Genomic DNA, 13,777 nt, shown 5'->3' with positions numbered 1-13,777 from the left:
ATTTAGTTTGTCCCTCCCTGTTGGCACAGGTACGAGTTTTGTTTGGGAGAGGTGCCTTTTATAAAGTTATCTGTTCCAAACTTATCATTGTCTTTATTTTTTATTTTTTTAAAAGCTAATGGCTGTTCCAACTTGTCAAGAGAAGAATCTAAACTGATAAAGAAGTATTCATATTTAGAAATGATTGCTGCTCGCTTAAAGTAACAAACGATGTTGCTGTTTTTATGAGGGGAAATAAGCGGGGAGCGAAATGAACACAGGGATTGTGTTTCATCATGAGTCAGGTATCCTTTGCTGTTTTATTTCATCTAATATCCATTCTAAATGTTTTGTCGCTGTTGTTTCAACAATTCAGTTAGCAATTCAATTATTTTACGTGTAAGAGCTCGATTATAAATTAAGAATGGCCTATAAATAATGTTGAGATTCTGTCTGAAGTTCATATTTATTATAGCTTAACTGTATTTAAATATAATAATAATAATGTATTTTTATTACATGATTAATGTGTTATTTGAAGGGTAGCCTTCATTTCTAAGGCTGATATTGACCTCTGACCTTCCTGACAAACAGCTTGAGCACCATATTCCACTGTTTAGGATGTCAAAACAGGTCTAACTCTCCAGATCTCCCTTATCCCACTTGTAGCTCCAGCGGTTAAGGGTTATATTGTTCTCTTCCTCCTCCTCCTCCTCCTCCTCCACCTGCAGGACAGCTGTGCGCCGCTGCCACGTCTCTCCTGCTTCTGCCGGAGTGGACGCTCAAAGTGGGGGCGCACTCCTCAGCCATCAAAACCCAGCTCGTGCGATACGCAACTGTGACTGAGAGCAGCATTGGACACGTCGCTCACATATACTCCATGTGACTTATATATTTTGTAGTTGAAGGACCCTTTTTGTTTTGTTTTTTACTCGGTTGCTTTTTTTTTTTTTGGCAACGCGTGTAACCCCTGAAAGCGGAGGCGCATTGTCTGTGGCGCAGCGCGACAGTGCGGTGTCCGATTACAACCCGTGCGCCGAAGAGCCACCGGCACAGAGCGCTCCACTGTGGGGGCAGAAATAGCTCACAGTGCTCCGGGGGGACGGGAGAGATAGAGCCTAAGGGAATCTGTGCGGACAGAGACAGAGGAGTTTTAACGGCAGAGGTCGATTTCTGACACAGCTGAACTGAGGATTTATCATCTTCAGCTCATTTGTATTTCATAGTCCTACAAAATACTCTCACCGGCAGCTTCGCTCCCTGCTAGATGAACGGGAATTGGGCACCTCACTTGGTGAGTGACGCTTATTTTACAATTGTTTGCGTATCGGCTTTTGTCATGGAGATTATTTTCCGCAGACGGTTCGTTTGTGAACGTGAGGTATTTGTTTTCTACTAGATATAATTTGATGGCTTAATTGCGTGTTATGTATCCTATATCAAACTCATGCCATCCTCTTTAATAGGTTGACATTGTTGGAGCCATTAAATATTGCAGCTTTTTTTTAGGAGGCACTCACTATTAAATCAATCCCTGACCCTAACGAAAAAAAATCAGTTTTAGAAGTTTTGGTTGTTGCTTTGCGCTGTCGGACCACTTGGTGGTGCTGACAGAGTGCAACCATCACTTGTTTCCTGGGAGACTTAAACTAAATGTTTATTTCCTCAACTATTTCAATGTCTTATGATAATTGTTTCGTGCTAAAGGCAAACATCAGTAAAAGACGACTGCATTCAGGGTCACTTTTTTTTAAAGGAGAAGCATGAAAAAACTGATCAATAAAAAAAAGCTAAAGATCCTTTCAGAAGTCTTTAAACATTATTGTAAGCCAAAATGCAAAGTAGGACAAACTTCAGTCCTTCCTGGATAACTGTTTATTTTGGGTTGTTGCCTCTGTTTTTACGTGTGACTTTTGAAGTGTATTTCCTTTTATTAAAGTTGAAAATCAGAATGTGTGACCTTTATGATGCATGCGGATTGTGCACTGTACTGCTCGTATATGACATTTCATTAGAGTTTGTGAAGGTGCAAGGTTTTTTGTTTTTTTTTGTTCTGCATATCCCTTTGTTGAGGTTTCTCGACCTTCCAGCCAAATACTTTCAACTTCAGGTTTTTTTTTTGTCTACACAATGATGCTGTAGAGAAAGTGCTGAGTCCTTGAAGTTCGGCTTTGTATTATTAAGAAGAAAAGTTATTTCACAAGTAGCATTAGAGGCAACTGAACTTTTATGTTACTCCACAAATTCCACTTTAAAAACGAGTCTTTCTTCTCCTCAAAAGCAATTCTTAAATGGTATTTGTGAGTTTGTAAATTCAAGTAAGACTCCTTTTAAAAGCTCTGCTTGGGCTGCCTGCAGGTGAAAAAGTGTGATTGATGTGAAAGAGATAAAATATGTGTTTCAGAGTAGCTCTACTCAGTTTGCCCACGGCTTTGTCCTTGGCTCTTTATAGACCCACAGCAGCCTCAGATTAATTCCAATCTCCAACGCTGATCGTGCTGATTAGTCCACAATTATCCGAGCATAATTGTCAACTAAGTCACTTATTCACCATTGTTTGTTCATGCCCGAGGGCAGACCCTTTTAAGAAAACATGCAAATGTGTTCTCTCAGATGGTGTGTCCAGAGTTTAAAGCACTGTGCAGATTCCTTTTTTCCCCCTTCATGCCGTTGGTATTCAAGTGGTTCTATGGTTGTTTTGGTCGTGCAAGCCTTTAGGACTTGAAAGCAGCAGTTCTGATAAACACAGTGAGCCTCCTCTGATCTTATGGCCTCAGACCCGTGAGGATGCTGCGGCTCCGTCACACTGTGCTTACCAATAGGAAGAGGAAAAAAAAGGACCAGAATCCAGAAGCATACAACGACATACTCACAACTATCTATAGGCATTTATTAGACCAATGCTAGATATCCCTACAGGAAAGACCAGGAAGAAGATATGAGAAAAAGATACAGAAAACTAGCGAGACAGAGAGAGAGAGGGATGATGTGGAAGTGCTGAATCAAGGAATTATGTCATAGGATGCCTTTTGGCTAAAGTTGCCAGTTTATATTGCAGCTGAGGAGCCAGGAATGGCTGCATAAAGAAACAGAACATTAGAGTGAAACTATTAGGTACTTCAGGCTGTTGTCTGGACAGAAAAATACCTTGATACAGGAACCTTCTGGAAACTTTGGCGTAAATTTCGTGGGACTGTCTTAAAACCCAATTTCATATCTTTATGGATATATTATTCGAAGATCAATTGACTGAATAATATTATGACATTTAAATATCATTCAAGCGCAAGAGAGTTATAACACAGATGATAAGCAGGAGACAACGATGTAACCAACCTTACATTCCAGCACCAAGTCAAGAGCAGTATGTGATTAGCATGATTGATATTTGCGCCGCCTTGGGAATTTGCCCGAGCACTGACACAGAACGCGAGCGCAAACACAGCAATTAGTCCCAGCCAGGAGGACTTCATGATGAAAACGACCCTTGTGGCCTCGGAGGGCTGTGTGTTCTCCATGGAAACCCTTTGAATGACATCCCATTGTTGTCGACATTTGTGATTGTTTAGCACCCAGCGGGGGGGTCGAGCTGCCTGTTGGGAGTGAAAGTGAAAGGCATTGTCATGCTCGTGTAAACCAAACAGTCATTACCCTCTGGCCCCTTTGGTTACTTATTTATCTGACACCAGCAAGACGGAGACTGTTTGTACGCGTACACACAGACCGACAAAAGATCAGAGTTTTTATGGCTGTGAAGCCCTGGTTTCACAAACTCATGAGTGGGGGGGGGGGGTGGGGTGGGGGTGGGGGGGGGGGGGGGGGTTTGTTACTCTTATGCAAGGAAACTTTGAGACGCTAACAATAGTTGAAGTGGTTTACTGTTCCTCCTCACTGTGCTTTGTCCTCTCACTACCACAGGCTATTTATACATCACAACCACTTTGCCATTATCTCATCCCGCCCTTGTTCTCCCTTCTACGGCAGATTGCAGAAGAGTCGTAGCTCCTAAGAATCATCCCACACGAGAAGAGAAACCGACTCAGAATGTTTACACTTATTTTTGGAGCTTATTTATCTGAACCTAGTAGTATTTTCAAATCAATTTCTGACCGGTTTCTGCATAACAAACTAAGTTGCCATGGTGTCAGTAAACATTTTTTTTCCCCCATCATTCTCAGTTTATAGTAAGATAGCAATGGTGTTGCCACGGCTACTCAAAGGTTGGCTGCAGGGAGAATTTGAGTGCCCCGTCTGTCACAAAGGAAATGAAAACATTGGCAAAATTAAAGTTTATCACTGACACAACTTCTCTTAAAAGGCCAAAGTGTCACAGGGGTTGTCATGGAGACCACGAGGAAGCTATCAAGAAAGGATGCACAATGCGACCTCATAGCATCTGTTGTTTATCCTCACATAAGTATGCAAACGGCTGTGTGGCTGCTGTACAGACAGGGCTGAGATTTTTACTGCCAAGGTCAACTCTGAGAGGTTCTGCAAAAAAAAAGAAAGAAAAAGAACGATGGCTTTATTTCAAACTAATTTTGTAACTTCATTTTCAACCTGAAGTAGATTCTAATGCCACACAGCTACAGCCAAGGTAAAAACAAATCTATAATCTTACTTTCAGGTTTACAGAAACAGACTGTTAAAGGGTCTATCACTCCCATTATCTCAGTATATTCATCCTTTAAAAGCCTTGACTAAAAGTTGTTTTCTCTGTATGGTGTTGATACAGAGTTAAATGGTTTGGAATTCCTCTGAAGCGCACACTTTTTTTTTTTTACTTGAGGCGATGTCATTTTTCTGAAAGTATGTGATGCTTCCACAAACCCTGTGGGACTTTCCCAAGACATAAAAAAAAAAGTTGCAAAGAAATCCCATTTCAGATGCAGAATCATTGAAGATTAAATGGGCCACTCCTTTCCATGCAGCAGTGATCTGTAGTAAACACAGGTCGGTTCAACTTCACTATGAGTGATTACACTGTCTAGACTGCACACATACATTGGCAACATTTGGGTAGTGAAACGTTGCCGTTTATTGGTACGATTTGTGGTCATAAAAACAAACAAACATGAAAGTATTCAGTATAGGGTGCCTAGCTTTTTTTAAATCTAAACGGGTATGGTTAGATTTTAACTAGTGCAAAGTTTAAAATCATGTTGTCGTGACAACCCTACAGGCCAAAACCAAAAAAATATACATTAATTGCAGCAACAACTTTACACCCTTACTGGTAATAAAAAGCAGAAATCTTGCTTGAAAGGAGTTACTTTTTTTCATGGAGAGGGAAGTGATAAACATCAGATGTACAGAGTGTGCGAAAACACGAGCACAGAAGTTCTCTAATGGGACAGATTCTTGTTAAAGAGGACGCGAGCATTGTTAGAATTTCCCACTGCATGCTAAACAGCAGAAACAGCATCGAAGGCAGGTGTAGGGAATAATTTGTGTTTACAGTGCAGCAGAGACGCTCAGGCAGGCTATGTGCAATCCTGAATGTGCTATTATTTCCAAGACTGAAAGTCTGTGGTTGGAGTTAAAACATCCAGCCTCATGTCCACACGTCAAAGGGATTAATGCCGCTAATGCAGCCTTCACTCTCCGCCACTGTTAGACCACATTAGCTCTGTCCCTCAACCTCAAACCCTGCTCAAATAACAAGGGGAATCTGTCTTTTTAACCACGATGCTGGTACAGGAGGAAGAGGGAGACTCTATTTGGGTCATGGTTAAATAATCCCCAAAGCCTCTTTTTCGCTGGGGGGATCAGGCACGAGGGGATGTTTGAAAGGTTAAACAGAGTCGGATCCAAACTTTGTTGACAACAGGAAGAAGTGATTATTGTCAACTCTGTTAAGTTTGGAGTTTGTTGTATTGCTAGAAAGAGCAGTGAGAGGAGGAGGGGGAAGAGAAGATGTGAAATGAGTCAGGGAAAAAGCGAAAAACGAGGAAGAGGAAGGTGAGAGTCTTTTTCTGCTCTTTGTTTATTGAGTGATTAAGCACCAAAGGGCCATTCGAAGGGTGAATGAGTCATGAGTTGTCACCTAACACACACTCACAAAGCAACACCATTTTTCCTCTCTCTGGCCAGTCATGCAGCTGTATTTCTCTGGAAGATGAACGACTTTGAAGCATGAATGAGAGGATCATTTGATAGCTATGCGTGGCTCGTATATTTCTCTTTTACAGGAGCTTCTTTTTCTTCTTTCAGGCTTTGGCTTGAACCTCCGAGGTGAAAGTAAAACTGGACTGCCTCCTGTGAGACTTTGACACTATGTATAGTCACAGCTAAATTAGCACCGCGCGCACCTATTACTGAAGCAGGTGCTTGTGTGTGCGGTGTGTTGCGTGTGTATTTGTTATCCCATGTTGTGGTTGCCATATGTTTGTCGTATCAGCAGGAGGTAACGCAGAGGAAGTCTTTCGTGGGTTTGATTTTTCTCGACTCCCATGGGAAGTGCCTCCGTCTTATCTTTATAGAGCATATCATTAGACGATAAGGAGCTGTTTTGATGTGACGTGTTTAGAGCTGTCTGATCTTCATCTATCGCAGCATCGCAAACAGCCTGAGAAGCTCTAATTTGATCTGTGAGAGGGTTTAAATACAGAAGATCCTTTAATCTTCATCAAATGAAAACATTTATCTCTACTTTGAAATCATTACGACGCGCTAATCAGAGCAATATCCTCGAGAAAAAAAATCCAAGAAAATATTTGAGTTTGCAAATACGGATGTTTTCCTCAGTGGCTGAAAACGAATTTACAGAGTGCGCTTTATTATTTTTAATCCGACCTTATATGAAAGTTTGCGATAACATCTGAAAAGATAAAGGATCCCCCGGCTTGTAGTTCGGCCACGCAAGAAAAAATGTAGGCAGAAGAGAGAGATAAGAGAAAAGATTTAAAGAAAGCAGGGGAGATTGGACAGCCCAGATAGAGGTGGAAAGATAAGAAGTTTCAGATGAAAAAGAGAAGGTCCCTGCTTTGTGAGTGGAAAAAGAAAGGGCACAAGAAAAAGGAATTATGCAGAGATAGGAGGGGTGATACAAGGATTGACAATCAGACAGGCAGGCAGGGTGGGAGGGAATATAGTTAAATATACAGACTACAGTAGAAGGAGCTGTTTCTCTCAAGAGGCAGTGGTATAGTCGGTCCCCCAGAAGCATTTGTCTGCTGGTTTCATCAGTCAGTGCGAGGCATCCTGAGAGAGGGACAGACCGAGAGAGAGAAAAGAAGGCACTGCAGGCAGGGAGAGAAGGGAAAGGAAAGATGAAGGAAAAGCAGGAGAGAAGAGAGAACCGTCAGAAAACAGACGAAAAAAAACATGATAAAGAAGAAGAAAATGAAGCAAAGGCGTTCTCTCTCTGCAGGGGATGAAGGGGACACACGTCTCGCTCACTTTCCAAAATCCTCAAAAATCCCCTCATTTTAATTTTCAGTTATATTTACTCACTAAAGCCCGTCTCCAAACAGAGTCCTCCCACTTTCAGCACATTCAGATGTGTTCACAAGCAAAGGTGCTTGGATAACTTTAAATTACCACCTTGAACTTGCAGCAGCTATTGCACACGTTTCCCCCTGGGTTTTACCTTTCAGACTGCACACAAAAAGTACGTAAGTACGTTTTCATGTACTTGTTAAGGGTAGTTTTTTCCATCATGCTTCTAACCTAACTTATAATTTAACTGCACTGCTTTGACTTTACAGCAAGAAACAGGTTTACTGTCAGCAAAAGATTACAAATGAAGAAAGAACATGATGAGCTTTAGAAATAAAGAGCAACATCACAGATTAAAACAGCACTTCTCAGTTTGTTTGTTTTTTTTGTTTTGTTTTTTTACATCTGACTAGTAAGAAAAAGAAACTCTTGTTCAGTGTCCAAGTTGGTTTCATATGTCTAAAGGCCCTGACGCACCAAAGAGACGGTCGGCCTTCGGTCCTTGTTGGACCATCAGTGAGCGGTCGTCGCTGCAGTTTTTGAGACATGTTTAATCAGCGTGGTTGAGAATCTCTCTGAAGGTCTGTTTGGAGGTTTCATTTATCTCCAGCTCTTGTCACACGTTCTGTAATGCCCCTTTAGGATGCTCCTGTAGCATCCATGCTTTTACCCAATTAGTGCGATTTTTCCTTATTTGTCACCGCCACCTTTTCTGCCTGACAACACCATTGCCATTTTTAACATTTTATCAGACACGTAGGCTACCTAATACGAGTGGTGTGCAACGGCGGTGTGCAAATGGACATAGATCAAAAAGGAGCAAAGAGCGATATACATTTTTCAAGGAAAATGAACATGTTTTGAGTAGGGGTGCTGCATTAATAATGTAGCACTTCCCATACTCTTACACTGAAGGGCCTCTTACTTTGCTGTGTGCTGAAACCAAAGCAGCACACTTAGAATGGGGCGGAATTGAAATGCCACAGTAGCGTGGTCTCGACTTTAGAGCCCTCCTTCACACCCCACTAACTACTGTATTGTTTTCTCAATCCGGGCCTGCAAACACTACACACTCCACAGACTCTTCAGACATGAGACTCTCATGAGTCATGCCCTTTACGAGTCTGAATGTGCAGTCTGACCCGGCGATAGACACAATGCTGCCTTTAGTTCTGGAGGTGAAACCCCAGTGTAGGGGATGTGTGGTCTGATCTGAACCACCAACAGTGAATAAGAAACCACGTATTATTCCTACTGAATAACGGCTCATTATTCCTTGAATAAACCATCAGTAAGAAAGAGCCCTCAGTTTGGAGCCAGCAGTGAAAGCTCTGTTGTTGATTGCACACTTAAACTCCTCTTGACTTTGTTTTTTAAGCTCTTTGCACGAGAGGAAGTTGTCATTTGGATTTAAATACTAATGTAACACACGTGGGAGTTTGTCTCCGAGGGGTATTTTGTCACGGAACATTACGTCTATTCAAAGTCTAGCCAGGTACTGGGCGTCAGCGATAAGGATATCAGTTACCGTAAAAGACAATGTAGTAATTCAAAAGGTATTGCCCCGAGTGTCCTTTTTATTTTCATTCACAGAGTTGGTTAGCTAATACAGTGGTCTGATTATGCTATTCATGAAACAAGAGCATCTCTATTCTCCTGCTCAGGCTCTATTGTGTTACTGGATTCCCCTGAGATGTGAGTTACATTCACGAGTTGTGCTGACTCTCAGCCTGTGCTTCTCCTGCACTCAAGTGTATTTAAAGATTCTTTGGGACAAGAAGCGATTTTCCCCTTTCCCATTTTCTTAGGAACAAAGAAGAGGGCTTATAATCAAATATCACGTCCTCACTCTAGGATTGTCTAATGTGGCAGCATTGTCTGTGGCTTTAAGCTTCAAATATGACAAACTAGGCACTGCTCTAGGGTGTGAATCAATACCTTTAAGATGCAAAAATGAATGTCATTTACTTCCAGTAGACTTTCAAGATAAAGTTGTCGGTTGAACGATCATAATGCAGCGATAAGCTTAGATTAGATTTTCAAAATAAAGCTTGCTAAGACACATTTTATGACTTCTGGACATGCTACAATGATTAATACTTAGTACTTCTCAGTAATGCTTTAGAAAAGATCATTGTGCACTTGGGTGGTGGGAGGGCAGGGATGGGAGGGAATGATGAGGGAGGGAGTAAAATTATACTTTAGACACTATCCATTCCATTGTGCTAAATATGGGCAAATATATGCTTGCAGTATAGTGCATGTTGCAAACAAATTGATGTTGCTAATTGAAAACCCAATAAAAATGTTCAACAAAAAAGAAAAAGATCACTGTTGGGTGTGAGTTAGTACAAACTAGGGATGTTTCTTGGCAATTAATTTCCTTGTCGGTTAAAATGGAAATTAAAGATCAGACTAACCAACCTAACCCTAACCCTAAGTAAGAAAACACTCAGATATATTATTCTTGTATGGTGTTTAGTGTAGATGCTTTGATGTTGGTTACGAATTGCTCCCATCTGTAAGCCAGTTTAACCCAACAGCCAAAAACTACAGCCAATCAATGGCTACGGCCCCCTGGTAAGTGGTGGGTGGCTGCCTGGTACTTTGAGCACAACATTTGACTCAAATCCCGTGGTTGTTTCTTGTTTGACTCATCTTTTGGCCCATCCACCACACATACTCAGTGTTGATGATGCATTAGGTCAGCTTCTAAATGACACTAGTATGGTAAGAACATTTTAAAATTTCCCTTAAATAATGCCCCAAGTAGAAGACAAAGTTTCAGTATTTGACTACTTCTTTATTACAATTAGCTGAAATAGTGCCCCTAAAACATCTATTGTTCCACACACTTTAAGGGGTTTACTTTTTAAATCTTTCAATGTTTGTAAGGAGACAACGCTTCATTAGAGAAAGAGGCGGTCAGATAGACAGGAAGAGATCACTGCAACAAATAAGTCCCCAAGAATAATTGATCAAGAGCGAGTTAAGTCGGCAACAAAAAAGAATGAGTGCACACTGAAGAATATTATTGGTTGTGCTGGTACTTCCATATGCAGCTCAGCTCTCAGGTGCATGTGTAGGGTCTTGTGGAGTTCCACAGGGGCAATGCGAGTGACTCGAAAGGCTCTGGTTTCACTTTCACAGAGACACCATGGGTCGACCTCAGTTTGACCAGAGCCGGCCCCAGCCCTCGCCCTAACCTCACTGCTGCCTATCAGGGAGAAAGGTGCACAGCTATGTAAAAAGACAACATTTTTCACTTAATAGTTTTTTTGTTATGAAAATACACCAAGATAAACGCCATCTAATCACTATAAATGAAGGATGAAAATGGATTTTGTTGTAGGAAACATTTGCTTTTTTCTGACTCAAGCTGCTACAGAACTCTTAAGACTCCTACGAAACTCCCACGCAGACAAAACATTTCCTCAGGACTTTGTTGCAGCGTTCTTGTTGTCATTAAAAATAGACCTCTGCCCTTCTGAAGCGATGGCCTCCGTAGCATCCTGATCTATTTTGTGCTCCACGCTCTTCCCCGAGGCTTTCTGGTTAGAGAAGTGCTGCCTTCTCTGCAGCAGTTAAGGGCAAAGGGGGGGGGGGGGGGGTTCTTTCCTGCGAGGGGCGACGTCTTTTTATTGACTTTAGAAAAGCTCACAAAAAAGGAGTTATATCGCACAATGAGGAAAGGAAACTGTTGCGGGAGGCAGTTGATATGGGAGGTAATTTGCAAGTGCAGACGGAGGATTTTTCCCCCTCTCATCTTAATAGCTCTGGTGCTGTTACATAAACTTAAAATTTCTAGGTGGATGTCTGCAAAGAATCCTAATTCTTTTCTACGAAAAGGCCTTTCTCCTATTCCTTAACCCTTTGGTTTATTTTCTATTGTTTGTGTACTTGTGTAAGTGTGTGTTTGGGCCTTTGGTTAGGACAGCTGAAACTGATTTTTTGGAGTAAGTGAGGGATTACGTGCAGCAAAGAGCCGAGGTCGAATTCGAACCCACAGCTGCTACAATGAGGACTATAGCCTCTGTATCTATCCTGTGGCTCCTGAACTCTGTAGTTTAATGCAATATTGCGGCAACGGGAGGGAATAGTCAGCAGGATCTAGGTAACTCACTGAATGAAGGACACAAACCATCCTTACGTTCTGCTTTATAGCAGGCGTTATGTCTTTAAAAGGCATAAAGTTACTGCTTCCCAGAACCATTTCAGCCTAAAAACAGCCACAGGCGATGGCAGGTCTCTCTGCACACAGTAACATGTCATACCACCAGCTTCTCTCCCTCCTCCTCTGGGCCTTGTATATCATAATTAACGCTCTCCTTCTAAAAGTAGGCTTCTCCTTATAGCTTTGTGTGAGAAAAAAAAGAGAGTGTTTTCTTAATATGTGTATGTGTAGTTTCTCACCCTCTTTAATATCCACCGTTCATCAGTTTGAGCCACTTTGTTTCATCTTTCATTTTCAGTCTTTTATGCTTCTTGTTTTATAACCTCTTGCTGTGTTAATTGACATTCACAGTCAAAGGTGCTGCTTTTCACAAGCTGTAAATAACAGTTATTATAACAGTTGATATTGATTTAGGTGGGGGATTAAAAATATCTTAAAATCATCTGCTTCAATTCAAAGTGCTCCAAAGAAGGATTACTGTTAATTGCAGTGTACAGTCACATGATTTATTCAAAGCAGAACACACCTAAAGACACAATTAAACGGATTACTTTTTTTTTTTTTTTCCCTACCTCGGTGGCTGGACTTGAATTTAGCCACACCTTCATCTGGTCCCACACATTGTCAATCAGAATACCTGTCTCTGTGAATTCTTAATATTTTTTCTGTTTCGATAAATCCACACGCACACAGATTCCCCATGGTCATCCACTCTCTCTCTCGTAAACAGAACAATGCGACATAACGGGTTGGTTCATGCAGGTCATCCAGCTGTGTTATTCTCCTGAGATTAGAACGCGCATTTTCAATGCATTGCAACATGACGAAGGGAGCGGTTTGATAAGGATAAAAAGAAAAGTAACAGTATGTATTTTTTTGCAAGTTGGGAGGGAAAGTAGTAACAGAGACAAGAGTGCAGCACACCTGGAGGCCACATGTGTATCACCCTGCCTGCCCCCACCAGGAAAACTCCACAGTCATCATTATTGCAGAAAGGGTGGAGGGGATCATTAAGTCATTATTTATGTGCTTTCTGCTGTTTTATCACCTCTAGACACATTCTCCCAAAGCTGAAACCCCCACGTTCGTGGCCCCTGAAGAATAACATAATTGTATGAGGCAGCCAGGGGGTCCAGTCTAATAGAAAAAGTGCAGACATTAACAGTCTGGGCCAGCTGTGGAGACAACTATCCCACCTTTTTTTCTTGTTGTTCCTTGTTAGGCTCATTTACACCTTGTGTTGTTTATGTTTATCTACACGCTGCTTGCACATTGAATCTCCACTTCCAGATTTCTCTCTGCTTTGAGGGTTTAAGTAGCAGAGGGGATTTTTTTTTTACAGCCAATTTGCCTTTTACAAAATAGGTAGTTTACTAAAGATGCATGGCAGACAGCTCTTTAGGCTCCCTGTCACCCAATTTTGGCTTCAAGTTCAAGGTGGTAAAGTGTAACATCATCAGGGAAAAAGGTACCCAAATGTATAGATGCGATTCTTCTGGTAATATTATCATCACAACTGACTTTTGAAGAGTTCAGGCAAACTAGATAACACTTTCAGAACCTTTACATTTGCAGAAAACTCCTGATATTTGCAGGAGGAGCAGTATAGTGTGTGAACACAAAACCCCTAGTATCAGTCTGTGTGGGCTGATGAGGGAACTCAGCAGGATATTCCCCGGAGAATTAACCTTGAACCATTCTCTGGGGGAGGTGACATATATACTCAGTGTACATGTGTATACTGGAGTCAGTGTATTTACTGTCCGTTCATGGCCGCTATGATCTCTGCGCACATTGTTTTCTGTTCGCCAGTGTCTTACTCTTTTGTTGATGGTGTGATTAAGGACGTCAAACTACCCATAGCATTGATATAAAGGGGGATATTCTCATAGTGTCATATATGGGCTCTGTTGAGTGTAATCAATCAATTAACATCATGATGTCATACTGTTAACTACTTTACAGTGTCTTCAAACCAAAGGAAATGAGAAATAACTGTTGGTATGAATTTAAAAAATAAGAAGAAAATAAAGAGTGTGTTAAGTATCAACAGAACTAAACTTTCAGCTGCTTGACATTATTTCACTCAGCGATATTAGTGCAGTCTACGTTGGAAAAATAAAAATAAATAAAAGCTCTGCTTGTGAAAATAGTGACATATGGGGTTGAGGAGGCCTTAAGAAA

The 13,777-nt window shown here is 41.3% G+C and overlaps 1 protein-coding gene across 4 annotated transcripts in view; it reads left to right on the top strand.

Moving 5' to 3' along the window:
* Positions 1 to 752: 752 nt before the first annotated feature.
* Positions 753 to 13,777, top strand: part of sema5a (sema domain, seven thrombospondin repeats (type 1 and type 1-like), transmembrane domain (TM) and short cytoplasmic domain, (semaphorin) 5A) — a 119,328-nt gene continuing 106,303 nt past the window's right edge. For all 4 annotated transcript variants that reach the window (XR_013780552.1, XR_013780553.1, XM_079361343.1 and 1 more), the window contains exon 1: positions 753 to 1,273. The gene's annotated coding sequence lies outside the window, so the exon portion shown is untranslated. The remainder of the gene's footprint in view (positions 1,274 to 13,777) is intronic.

The sequence above is a fragment of the Symphodus melops genome, assembly GCF_947650265.1.
Source record: "Symphodus melops genome assembly, chromosome: 14".
In the NCBI taxonomy this organism is placed as follows: domain Eukaryota; kingdom Metazoa; phylum Chordata; class Actinopteri; order Labriformes; family Labridae; genus Symphodus; species Symphodus melops.
The sequence above is the reverse complement of the archived record's forward strand: the minus strand, read 5'-3'. Positions and strand labels throughout refer to the sequence as shown.